We start from the raw sequence: 14,688 nt of genomic DNA, 5'->3' as shown, positions 1-14,688 counted from the left end.
GTACGGTGATTAAGTAAATAACAGTCATAATAGCTTGAACCAGCGTCGTGGATCTTGTCTCCCTCGGTGCATCCTCACCTTTGATAACTGAATTGGTATGTGTTAGACTTGTGGTCGACAGCTTCGGAGATATCTTTACTTGCATGATCCAAGCCTCGTAGTGGGGATCCTAGATAGACATTGTGGTATTGTGGTTAGGTCTTTTAGAGTTAAGAGTTTCCCTCCCCGGTGGTAGCATTGTGGTGATGATGGCAATGTTATGTGGATCAAGAATAAGATTCTCCGACTCTCGATCCACCTTGTCAACGACGGTCTCCTCGATGGCAGGAGGGTGTGAGTCGTCTGGTCGCTGCTCTTTCTAGAGTGGCTGATTTGATTGTGTCCCCGTGTTATGCATGTGGTATTCAAAAGCGTCCTCCAACAGACTGGACAATGTCGCTTCATGTCATAGTCCTCTGGCTCCTTCTCCAAACGGCGACGTTCGAACAACTTTGACATCATCAGGGAGCTTATAAGGTAAGGCCTCCTCGACCATGTCTAGCCGGAGTTGGGTTGTCATCTAGTCCTCTACGTTGTGTCTTCTTCGTCATGGTGATATGTTTCTGATACGTCTTCATTGTATCTATAATTTTTGATTGCTTCATGCCAATATTATACAACTGTTATAAACTTTTGGCAACATTTTATATGATTTATTTGGACTAACATATTGATCCAGTGCCCAATGTCAGTTCCTATTTGTTGCATGTTTTTTGTTTCGCAAAAAATCCATATCAAACGAAGTCCAAACGCGATAAAAATTTACGAAGAATTATTTTGGAATACATGTGATTTTGGGGAGGTGAAACCAAAGCAAACGGGGGCCCACAGCCCCCAAGACCCACTAGGGCGCGCCGGGCACCCCTTGACACGCCCAGGTGTCTTATGCCCTCCTCGAAACACGGCTGGGGCCCTTCTTCTGGCGCAATAAAGATAATTTATGGGGAAAAATTGTGCAAAAATTCCAGCGCAATCGGAGTTACGACTCTCCAGGAATTAAAGAAACGGTGAAGGGCCAGATCTAAAATGTGAAACAGAAGAGAACTGAGAGGGAGATCCAATCTCGGGGGGGGGGGGGGGGGGGGGGGGGGCTCCCGCCCCTCCACCGCCATGGAGACCATGGACCAAAGGGGGAACTCTCCTCCCATCTAGGGGGGAGGCCAAGGAAGAAGAAGAAGGAGGGAGGCTCTCCCCCCCTCTCTCCCGGCGGCGTCGAAACGCCGCCGGGGCAAGGATCGTGACGGCGATCTACATCAACAATATTACTACCGTCAACACCAACTTTCTCCCCCTCTATGCAGCGGTGCAATGCCCCTTCTCCCTGATGTAATCTCTACTTAAACATGGTTCTCAACTCCATATATTATTTTCCAATGATCTATGATTATCCTATGATGTTTGAGTAGATATGGTTTGTCCTGTGGGTTAATCGTGATCTTGTTTGGTATGATTGTATATTTTATTTATGGTGTTGTCCTACGGTGCCCTCCGTGTCGCGCAAACGGAGGGGCCCCCGCTGTAGGGTGTTGCAATATGTTCATGGTTTGCTTATTGTCGGTGTTGCGGGGGTGACAACAGCCTAAACGCGGATAAGTGGGTTATGGCGTATGGGAGTAAAGAGGACTTGATACTTAATGCTATGGTTGGGTTTCACGACCTTAATGATCTTTAGTAGTTGCGGATGCTTGCTAGGGGTCCAATCATAAGTGCATATGATCCAAGTAGAGAAAGTATGTTAGCTCATGCCCCTCCCTTATGTAAAATTACACAAATGATTATCGGTACTTGTTATCGATTACCTAGGGACAAATGACTTTCTTGTTGACAAAAGATATCCATTTTTATTACCTTGCAATTTATTCATAGTTTTATTCTCGCAAAGTACTCGTAGTTTTATTCTTGCAAAATAGTTTCATACTTATTTTTGGTAAAGCAAATGTCAAGTGTGCGTAGAGTTGTATCGGTGGTCGGTAGAACTTGAGGGAATATTTGCTCTATCTTTAGCTCCTCATTCGGTTCGACACTCTTATTTATCGAAGAAGGCTACAAAAGATCCCCTATACTTGTGGGTTATCAGTTTCCCAGATCGATATCGACGACGTCTTCTGGCTCCAACCGATAACTTCCTGCATGTTGCGTCAACAATGTTTATCTGGCTCTAATGTTGTTGCATAGGTTGCACTCCCAGTGGTGCACAATGAGTGAAGCTCGATGCCGCCCCTAAACATCTCAAACAACATGGGTGGATTAACGAGCGACTCGGCTCTTTAAGCTCATGCCCGTTAAGCTCGTTAATATTAACGAGCAGAAAACTTTGCTCTGTTCGAAGCTCGTTAAGCTCGCGAGCGCTTGTTAACAGATTCTGATGTGTTTATGGTCTATAGGTTGAGTGTTTAGATGTGGTTTTAAGAAGGAAGGTGGTGACTACAAAGGGGAATGCACTAGTTTGTTGCCTCCTATGTAGATTAAACTGAATAGATGGCTGAGGTCCTACAAAACTGTCACGTGAGATGAAAATATGTGTTGTGTTGTTACAAATGAGCTTAACGAGCTACTTGTGAAACTCGTTAGGTCGTTCGTTAAGCTTAACGAGATAAAATCGATGATTGGCTCTGTTCATTAAGAATCGAGCCACGATCTTAACGAGCCAAATTATCGAGCGCTCATTAAGCTCGCGAGCTATGAGCTTGCCCCCCCCCTAGTTGATTCCGCAAAGACATGTGTGTAATTTTTAATTTCTTTAAGATGGCCTATAAGGGTCGGTTGACTTTAATATATGATTTCCTTTGTCTTTTTTGAAGAAAACAAGTTTGTGAGTCTCTTCGGCAGTGCATTCTTTCCTTGTGAAGAAATTTTGACATAAACATTTTGTTTAAACGTGACAAGATTTAAAGTGCCATTTGTGGATCTTTGGAAGAAAAGGAAGAGTATTTTCATAGAAGATCAAGTGAAAATTGGCTTTTTAAAGGGGGCAATAACACAAGTTACTTTCATAGGATTGCTCATGGGAATAAGGACAAACTAAATTTTTTTCTCTAAATAATGGAGGTACTTGTTGGGGAACGTTGCATGAAAAATAAAAAAATTCTACGCACATGCAAGATCTATCCATGGACATGCATAGCTATGGGAGGGGGGAGATCATCTATATACCCTTGTAGATCGCTAAGCGGAAGCGTTTATCAACGCGGTTGATGTAGTTGTACACCTTCACAATCTGTCTCGATCAAGTGCCGAACGTACGGCACCTCCGCTTTCAACACACGTTTAGCTCGATGACGTTCTCACCTTCTCAATCCAGCAAGAGAGGCGAAGTAGTAGATGAGTTCCGGTAGCACGACAATGTTGTAACGGTGGTGGTGAAACTATTCCGTAGGGCTTCGCCAAGCACAACGGACATGGACGAGGAGAAACTAGAACTAGAGGGAGAGGGGGTGCCGCACACGGTTGAGGATCGTGGTGGTGTTTCCCCTCTCCCTCCTCACACACACACACACACATATATATATAGGCGGGGGTAGGGGAGGCAGCCCTAGGGGTGGCTCACCCACAGGGATCCAGGCTGCAGGCCTGCTTGAGGGCCCAGGAGGCTAGCCAAGTACCTCACGATAGGAAGGAGCCTGGAGAAAGAGATAAGAGTCTCTGGGTCATCTTGGTCTCCAAGTCTATGATGCGGCGGCCTAGATCAAACAACCCATATAAGGGGAGGCGGGGGCTCTTATTTCCATCTATTCTCAGATAGACTCATCTCTCGGTAGAACTACACCAATCCCTTATAATCCCTCACACGAGGTATACCCATAATGAATAACAATGACAAGCATGTTGTAGGGTATTATTCCTCACCAGAGGCCCGAACCTGGGTAAAACCACTGTGTGACCTCTGATTTAAGACTTCTAACCACACGCTAGTAACCCCATAGAGGGTACTGACAATTTTCCACATCGTTAGTTGGCGCGTCATGCATCAGAAGCATCGTCTAGTGACAAATCTCAGATCGGATCTTCTCTGGCTCCTTCACCTTCACCACAGACGGGGGAGACATGTTCGACATCAACCCACCGGACCCTGTCCGCACGATCTACGTCGACGCCATGGACTTCATCGTACCAGGTTGATGCAGTCACAGTTCTGAAGGAAATATGCCCTAGAGACAATAATAAAGTTATTATTTATTTCCTTATTTCATGATAAATGTTTATTGTTCATGCTAGAATTGTATTAATCGGAAACTTAGTACATGTGTGAATACATAGACAAACAGAATGTCACTAGTATGCCTCTACTTGACTAGCTCGTTGAATCAATGATGGTTATGTTTCCTAACCATAGACATGAGTTGTCATTTGATTAACAGGACCACATCATTAGAGAATGATGTCATTGACTTGACCCATCCGTTAGCTTAGCACGATGATTGTTTAGTTTGTTGCTATTGCTTTCTTCATGACTTATACATGTTCCTATGACTATGAGATTATGCAACTCCCGAGTGCCGGAGGAACACTTTGTGTGCTACCAAACGTCACAACGTAACTGGGTGATTATAAAGGTGCTCTACAGGTGTCTCCGATGGTGCTTGTTGAGTTGGCATAGATCAAGATTAGGATTTGTCACTCCGATTGTCGGAGAGGTATCTCTGGGCCCTCTCGGCAATGCACATCACTATAAGCCTTGCAAGCAATGCAACTAATGAGTTAGTTGCGGGATGATGCATTAGGAAACGAGTAGAGAGACTTGCCGGTAACGATATTGAACTAGGTATTGAGATACCGGCGATCAAATCTCGGGCAAGTAACATATCGATGACAAAGGGAACAACGTATGTTGTTATGCGGTTTGACCGATAAATATCTTCGTAGAATATGTAAGAGCTAATATGAACATCTAGGTTCCGCGATTGGTTATTGAACGGAGACGTGTCTCGGTCATGTCTACATAGTTCTCGAACCCGTAGGGTCCGCACGCTTAACGTTCGGTGACGATCGGTATTATGAGTTTAAGTGATTTGATGTACCGAAGGTAGTTCAGAGTCCCGGATGAGATCAGGGACATGATGAGGAGTCTCGAAATGGTCGAGACGTAAAGATCGATATATTGGACGGCTATATTCGGACATCGGAAAGGTTCCGAGTGATTTGGGTATTTTTTGGAGTACCGGGGAGTTACGGGAATACGAGGAAGAAGTATTGGGCCTCATGGGCCAAGTGGTGGAAGAGAGGAGGCAGGGCGCGCGGCCCCCCTAGCTCAAATCGAATTGGACTAGGGGGGCGGCCCCCCATTCCTCCTTTCCTCCCTCTCCTTCTTTCTCCCCTTCCCCCTTCCTTTCCTCCTCCTAGTAGGAGTAGGAAAGGGGTGTCCTACTCCTACTAGGAGGAGGACTCCTCCTGGCGCGCCCTACAGGGGCCGGCCGGCCTCCCCCGTTGCTCCTTTATATATGGGGGGAGGGGGGCATCCTAGAACACACAAGTTGATCATTGATCCCTTAGCCGTGTGCGGTGCCCCCCTCCACCATAATCCACCTCGATCATATCGTAGCGGTGCTTAGGCGAAGCCCTGCGTCGGTACCAACATCATCACCGTCACCACGCTGTCGTGCTGACGGAACTCTCCCGTGAAGCTCTGCTAGATCGGAGTTCGTGGGACATCATCGAGCTGAACGTGTGCTTAACTCAGAGGTGTCGTGCGTTCGGTACTTGAATTGGTCGGATCGTGAAGACGTTCGACTACATCAACCGCGTTCTCATAACACTTCCGCTTACAGTCTATGAGGGTACGTGGACGATACTCTTCCCTCTCGTTACTATGCATCACCATGATCTTGTGTGTGCGTAGGAAAATTTTGAAATTACTACGTTCCCCAACAGTGGCATCCGAGCCAGGTTTATGCGTAGATGTTATATGCACGAGTAGAACACAAGTGAGTTGTGGGCGATACAAGTCATACTGCTTACCAGCATGTCATACTTTGGTTCGGCGGTATTGTTGGATGAAGCAGTCCGGACCGACATTACGCGTACGCTTACGCGAGACTCGTTCTACCGACGTGCTTTGCACACAGGTGGCTGGCGGGTGTCAGTTTCTCCAACTTTAGTTGAACCGAGTGTGACTACGACTGGTCCTTGTTGAAGGTTAAAACAACACTAACTTGACGAACTATCGTTGTGGTTTTGATGCGTAGGTAAGAATGGTTCTTGCTCAGCCCGTAGCAGCCACTTAAAACTTGCAACAACAAAGTAGAGGACGCCTAACTTGTTTTTGCAGGGCTTGTTGTGATGTGATATGGTCAAGACGTGGTGATATATAAGTTGTTGTATGAGATGATCATGTTTTGTTGAAGTTATCGGCAACTGGCAGAAGCCTTATGGTTGTCTCTTTATTGCATAAGATGCAAGCGCCAAACAATTGCTTTACTTTATCGTTATGCGATAGCAATAGTTGCAAGAGCAATAGTTGGCGAGACAACCATGTGACGACACGTTGATAGAGATCAAGATAATGGAGATCATGGTGTCATGTCGGTGACGATAGAGATCATGACGGTACCTTGGAGATGGAGATCAAAGGCACAAGATGATGATGGCCTAGCATATACAGATATGGCCTCAGAACACTGAGACCGAAAGGTCGAGCGTGAATCATATAGTAGATATGATCAACATAGTGATGTTCACCATTAAAAACTACTCCATTTCACGTGATGATCGGTTATGGTTTAGTTGATTTGGATCACGTGATCACTTAGATGATTAGAGGGATGTCTATCTAAGTGGGAGTTCTTAAGTAATATGATTAATTGAACCTTAATTTATCATGAACTTAGTCTTGATAGTATTTGCATAACTATATTGTAGATCAATAGCTCGCGATGTAGCTCCCCATTTATTTTGATTTGTTCCTAGAGAAAAACTAAGTTGAAAGATGTTAGTAGCAATGATGCGGATTGGATCCGTGATCTGAGGATTATCCTCATTGCTGCACAGAAGAATTATGTCCTTGATGCACCACTAGGTGACAGACCGATTGCAGGAGCAGATACAGACGTTATGAATGTTTGGCGAGCTCAATATGATGACTACTTGATAGTTAGGTGAACCATGCTTTACGGCTTAGAATCGGGGCTTCGAAGACATTTTGAATGCCATGGAGCATATGAGATGTTCCAAGTGAAATTAGTATTTTAGACTCATGCCCATGTGGAAAGGTATGAGACCTTTGACAAGCACTTTGCCTACAAGATGGAGGAGAATATCTCAGCTAGTGAGCATGTGCTCAGAATGTCTGAGTACTACAATCACTTGAAACAAGTGGGAGTTAATCTTCCAGATAAGATAGTGATTGACAGAGTTCTCTAGTTACTATCACCAAGTTACTGAAACTTCATGATGAACTATAATATGCAAGGAATAATGAAAACGATTCCCAAGCTCTTCGTGATGCTGAAATCGAGAAAGGTAGAAATCAAGAAAAGCATAAATTGTTGATGGTTGACAAGACCACTAGTTTCAAGAAAAGGGCAAAGGGAAGAAGGGGAACTTCAAGAAGAACAACAAGCAAGTTGCTGCTCAAGTGAAGAAGCCCAAGTCTAGACCTAAGCCTGAGACTAAGTGCTTCTACTGCAAAGGGACTTGTCACTGGAAGCAGAACTGCCCCAAGTATTTGGTGGATAAGAAGGATGGCAAAGTGAACAAAAGTATATTTGATATACATGTTATTGATGTGTACTTTAGTAGTGTTTATAGCAACCCCTTAGTATTTGATACTAGTTCAGTTGTTGAGATTAGTAACTCAAAATGGGAGTTGCAGAATGAACAGAGACTAGTTAAGGGTGAAGTGACGATGTGTGTTTGAAGTGGTTCCAAGATTGATATGATCATCATCGCACACTCCCTATACTTCCGGGATTAGTGTTGAACCTAAATAAATGTTATTTGGTATTTGCGTTAAGCATGAATATGATTTGATCATGTTTATTGTAATACGGTTATTCATTTAAAGTCAGAGAATAATTGTTGTTCTGTTTACATGAATAAAACCTTCAATGGTCATACACCCAAGGTGAATGGTTTATTGAATCTTGATCGTAATGATACACATATTCATAATATTGAAGCCAAAAGATGCAAAGTTAATAATGAAAGTGCAACTTATTTGTGGCACTGCCGTTTAGGTCATATTGGTGTAAAGCGCATGAAGAAAATCCATGTTGATGGGCTTTTGGAATCACTTGATTATGAATTAGTTGATGTTTGCGAACCATGCCTCATGGACAAGATTACTAAGACTCTGTTCTCCGGAACAATGGAGCGAGCAACAGACTTGTTGGAAATAATACATACTGATGTATGCAGTCCGATGAGTGTTGAGGCTCGCGGCATGTATCGTTATTTTCTGACCTTCACAGATGATTTGAGTAAGATATGGGCATATCTTCTTGATGAAACATAAATCTGAAACATTTGAAAAGTTCAAATAATTTCAGAGTCAAGTGGAAACTCATCGTAACAAGAAAATAAAGTTTCTACGATCTGATCATGGAGGAGAATATTTGAGTTACGAGTTTGGTCTTCATTTGAAACAATGCGGAATAGTTTCGCAACTCACGCCACCTGGAACACCACAGTATAATGGTGTGTCCGAACATCGTAACCGTACTTTATTAGATATGGTGCAATCTATGATGTCTCTTACCGATTTACCACTGTCATTTTGGGGTTATGCATTAGAGACAACTGCATTCACGTTAAATATGGCACCATCTAAATCCGTTGAGACGACTCCATATGAAGTGTGGTTTGGCAAGAAACCAAAGTTGTCGTTTCTTAAAGTTTGGGGTTGCGATGCTTATGTGAAAAAGTTTCATCCTGATAAGCTCAAACCCAAATTGGAGAAATGTGTATTCATAGGATACCCAAAGGAGAAAGTTGGGTACACCTTCTATCACAGATCCAAAGGCAAGACATTCGTTGCTAAGAATGGATCCTTTCTAGAGAAGGAGTTTATCTTAAAAGAAGTGAGTGGGAGGAAAGTAGAACTTGATGAGGCAACCGTACCTGATCCCTTATTGGAAAGTAGTTCATCACAGAAATCTGTTCCTGTGACTCCTACACCAATTAGTGAGGAAGCTAATAATGATGATCATGTAACTTCAGATCAAGTTACTACCGAACCTAGTAGGTCAACCAGAATGGGATCCGCACCAGAATGGTATGGTAATCCTGTTCTGAATGTCATGTTACTTGACCATGACGAACCTACAAACTATGAGGAAGCGATGATGAGCCCAGATTCCGCGAAATGGCTTGAGGCCATGAAATCTGAGATGGGATCCATGTATAAGAACAAAGTATGGACTTTGATTGACTTGCCCGATGATCGGTGAGTCATTAAGAATAAATGGATCTTCAAGAGGAAGACAGACGCTGATATAGTGTTACTATCTACAAAGTTCGAATTGTCGCAAAATGTTTTCGACAATAAGGCGTTGACTATGATGAGCAGAGGCGGAGGCAGTGGGGGGGGGGGGGGGGCGAGCGGGGGCCAGACCCCCCTATGGTTCGGCCCCCCTCAACGAGTTGCAGTGGGTGAAGGAAATATGCCCTAGAGGCAATAATAAAGTTATTATTTATTTCCTTATAATCATGATAAATGTTTATTATTCATGCTAGAATTGTATTAACCGGAAACATAATACATGTGTGAATACATAGACAAACAAAGTGTCACTAGTATGCCTCTACTTGACTAGCTCGTTAATCAAAGATGGTTATGTTTCCTGACCATGAACAATGAGTTGTTATTTGATTAACGGGATCACATCATTAAGAGAATGATCTGATTGACATGACCCATTCCATTAGCTTAGCACCCGATCTTTAGTATGTTGCTATTGCTTTCTTCATGACTTATACATGTTCCTATAACTATGAGATTATGCAACTCCCGTTTACCGGAGGAACACTTTGGGTACTACCAAACGTCACAACGTAACTGGGTGATTATAAAGGAGTACTACAGGTGTCTCCAAAGGTACATGTTGGGTTGGCGTATTTCGAGATTAGGTTTTGTCACTCCGATTGTCGGAGAGGTATCTCTGGGCCCTCTCGGTAATGCACATCACTTAAGCCTTGCAAGCATTGCAACTAATGAGTTAGTTGCGGGATGATGTATTACAGAACGAGTAAAGAGACTTGCCGGCAACGAGATTGAACTAGGTATTGGAATACCGACAATCGAATCTCGGGCAAGTAACATACCGATGACAAAGGGAACGACGTATGTTGTTATGTGGTCTGACTGATAAAGATCTTCGTAGAATATGTAGGAGCCAATATGGGCATCCAGGTCCCGCTATTGGTTATTGACCGGAGACGTGTCTCGATCATGTCTACATTGTTCTCGAACCCGTAGGGTCCGCATGCTTAAGGTTACGATGACAGTTATATTATGAGTTTATGCATTTTGATGTACCGAAGGTTGTTCGGAGTCCCGGATGTGATCACAGACATGACGAGGAGTCTCTAAATGGTCGAGACATAAACATTGATATATTGGAAGCCTATGTTTGGATATCGGAAGTGTTCCGGGTGAAATCAGGATTTTTACCGAAGTACCGGGAGGTTACCGGAACCCCCCGGGAGCTATATGGGCCATGATGGGCCTTAGTGGAAAAGAGAAGAGGCAGCCCCTCATGGGCCGCACGCCCCTCCCCTCCCTTGGTCCGAATAGGACAAGGAGAGGGGGCCGACCCCTCTCTCTCTTTTCCCCCCCTCCGTGAATCCTATTCCAACTAGGATTGGGGGGGGGAATCCTACTCCCAGAGGGAGTAGGACTCTCCTGGTGCGCCCTCCTTGGCCGGCCAGCCTCCCCCCTTTTGGTCCTTTATATACTGAGGCAGAGGCACCCTAGAACACACAAGTTGATCCACGTGATCTTTTCCTTAGCCGTGTGCGGCGCCCCCAGCCACCATAGTCCTCGATAATATTGTAGCGGAGTTTAGGCGAAGCCCTGCTGCAGTAGTACATCAAGATCGTTACCACGCCATCGTGCTGACGGAACTCTTCCCCGACACTTTGCTGGATCGGAGTCCGGGGATCGTCATCGAGCTGAACGTGTGCTAAAACTCGGAGGTGCCGTAGTTTCGGTGCTTGATCGGTCGGGCCGCGAAGACGTACGACTACATCAACCAAACGCTTCCGTTGTCGATCTACTAGGTATGTAGATCACACTCCCCCCTCTCGTTGCTATGCATCACATGATCTTGCGTGTGCGTAGGAATTTTTTTTGAAATTACTACGTTCCCCAACAGTGGCATCCGAGCCTAGGTTTTATATGTTGATGTTATATGCACGAGTAGAACACAAGTGAGTTGTGGGCGATATAAGTCATACTGCCTACCAGCATGTCATACTTTGGTTCGGCGGTATTGTTGGATGAAGCGGCCTAGACCGACATTACGCGTACACTTACGCGAGACCAGTTCTCCCGACGTGCTTTGCACAGAGGTGGCTTGTGGGTGACAGTTTCTCCAACTTTAGTTGAACCAAGTGTGGCTACGCCCGGTCCTTGCGAAGGTTAAAACGGAGTCAAATTGACAAACTATCGTTGTGGTTTTGATGCGTAGGTGAGATTGGTTCTTACTTAAGCCCGTAGCAGCCACGTAAAACTTGCAACAACAAAGTAGAGGACGTCTAACTTGTTTTTGCAGGGCATGTTGTGATGTGATATGGTCAAGACATGATGCTGAATTTTATTGTATGAGATGATCATGTTTTGTAACCGAGTTATCGGCAACCGGCAGGAGCCATATGGTTGTCGCTTTATTGTATGCAATGCAATCGCGATGTAATGCTTTACTTTATCACTAAACGGTAGCGATAGTCGTGGAAGCACAAGCTTGGCGAGACGACAACGATGCTACGATGGAGATCAAGGTGTCACGCCGATGACGATGGTGATCACGACGGTGCTTCGGAGATGGAGATCACAAGCACAAGATGATGATGGCCATATCATATCACTTATATTGATTGCATGTGTTGTTTATCTTTTATGCATCTTATCTTGCTTTGATTGACGGTAGCATTATAAGATGATCTCTCACTAAATTATCAAGAAGTGTTCTCCCTGAGTATGCACCGTTGCGAAAGTTCTTCGTGCTGAGACACCACGTGATGATTGGGTGTGATAGGTTCTACGTTCAAATACAACGGGTGCAAAACAGTTGCACACGCGGAATACTCAGGTTATACTTGACGAGCCAAGCATATACAGATATGGCCTCGGAACACGGAGACCGAAAGGTCGAGCGTGAATCATATAGTAGATATGATCAACATAGTGATGTTCACCAATGAAACTACTCCATCTCACGTGATGATCGGACATGGTTTAGTTGATTTGGATCACGTGATCACTTAGAGGATTAGAGGGATGTCTATCTAAGTGGGAGTTCTTAAGTAATATGATTAAATTGAACTTAAATTTATCATGAACTTAGTACTGGTAGTATTTTGCAAATTATGTTGTAGATCAATAGCTCACGTTGTTGCTTCCCTGTGTTTATTTTGATATGTTCCTAGAGAAAATTGTGTTGAAAGATGTTAGTAGCAATGATGCGGATTGGATCCGTAATCTGAGGTTTATCCTCATTGCTGCACAGAAGAATTATGTCCTTGATGCACCGCTAGGTGACAGACCTATTGCAGGAGCAGATGCAGACGTTATGAACGTTTGGCTAGCTCAATATGATGACTACTTGATAGTTTAGTGCACCATGCTTAATGGCTTAGAATCGGGACTTCAAAGATGTTTTGAACGTCATGGAGCATATGAGATGTTCCAGGAGTTGAAGTTAATATTTCAAGCAAATACCTGAGTTGAGAGATATGAAGTCTCCAACAAGTTCTATAGCTAAAAGATGGAGGAGAATCGCTCAACTAGTGAGCATGTGCCCAGATTGTCTGAGTACTACAATCGCTTGAATCAAGTGGGAGTTAATCTTCCAGATAAGATAGTGATTGACAGAATTCTCTAGTCACCATCACCAAGTTAGTAGAACTTCGTGATGAACTATAATATGCAAGGGATGACAAAAATAATTTCCAAGCTCTTCGTGATGCTGAAATCGATGAAGGTAGAAATCAAGAAAAACATCAAGTGTTGATGGTTAACAAGACCACTAGTTTCAAGAAAAGGGCAAAGGGAAGAAGGGGAACTTCAAGAAGAACGGCAAGCAAGTTGCTGCTCAAGTGAAGAAGCCCAAGTCTAGTCCTAAGCCTAAGACTAAGTGCTTCTACTGCAAAGGGACTGGTCACTAGAAGCGGAACTACCCCAAGTGATTGGCGGATAAGAAGGATGGCAAAGTGAACATAAGTATATTTGATATACATCTTATTGATGTGTACTTTACTAGTGTTTATAGCAACCCCTCAGTATTTGATACTAGTTCAGTTGCTAAGATTAGTAACTCGAAACGGGAGTTGCAGAATAAACAGAGACTAGTTAAGGGTGAAGTGACGATGTGTGTTGGAAGTGGTTCCAAGATTGATATGATCATCATCGCACACTCCCTATAATTTCGGGATTAGTGTTGAACCTAAATAAGTGTTATTTGGTGTTTGCGTTCAGCATGAATATGATTTGATCATGTTTATTGTAACACGGTTATTCATTTAAGTAAGAGAATAAATTGTTGTTCTGTTTACATGAATAAAACCTTATATGGTTACACACCCAATGAAAATAGTTCGTTGGATCTCGATCGTAGTGATACACATAATCATAATATTGAAACCAAAAGATGCAAAGTTAATAATGATAGTGCAACTTATTTATGGCGCTGCCGTTTAGGTCATATTGGTGTAAAGCGCATGAAGAAACTCCATGCTGATGGGCTTTTGGAATCACTTGATTATGAATCAGTTGATGCTTACGAACCATGCCTCATGGGCAAGATGACTAAGACTCCGTTCTTCGAAACAATGGAGCGAGGAACAGATTTGTTGAAAATCATACATACTGATGTATGTGGTTTGATGAATATTGAGGCTCGCGACAGATATCATTATTTTCTGATCTTCATAGATGATTTGAGCAGATATGAGTATATCTACTTGATGAAACATAAGTCTGAAACATTTGAAAAGTTTAAAGAATTTCAAAGTGAAGTGAAAAATCATCGTAACAAGAAAATAAAGTTTCTACGATCTGATCGTAGAGAAGAGTATTTGAGTTACGAGTTTGGCTTTCAGTTAAAAACAATGTGAAATAGTTTCACTACTCACGCCACCTGGAACACCACAACGTAATGGTGTGTCCGAACGTCATAACCGTACTTTATTAGATATGGTGCGATCTATGATGTCTCTTACCGATCTACCACTATCGTTTTGGGGTTATGCATTAGAGACAGCTGCATTCACGTTAAATAGGGCACCATCTAAATCCGTTGAGACGACACCGTATGAACTATGGTTTGGCAAGAAACCTAAGCTGTTGTTTCTTAAAGTTTGAGGTTGCAATGCTTATGTGAAAAAGTTTCAACCCGATAAGCTCAAACCCAAATCGGAGAAATGTGTCTTCATAGGATATCCAAAGGAAACTATTGGATACACCTTCTATCACAGATCCGAAGGCAAGACTTTTGT

The sequence above is a fragment of the Triticum aestivum genome, chromosome 1A (genome assembly GCF_018294505.1).
Source record: "Triticum aestivum cultivar Chinese Spring chromosome 1A, IWGSC CS RefSeq v2.1, whole genome shotgun sequence".
In the NCBI taxonomy this organism is placed as follows: Eukaryota; Viridiplantae; Streptophyta; class Magnoliopsida; order Poales; family Poaceae; genus Triticum; species Triticum aestivum.
The sequence above is the reverse complement of the archived record's forward strand: the minus strand, read 5'-3'. Positions refer to the sequence as shown.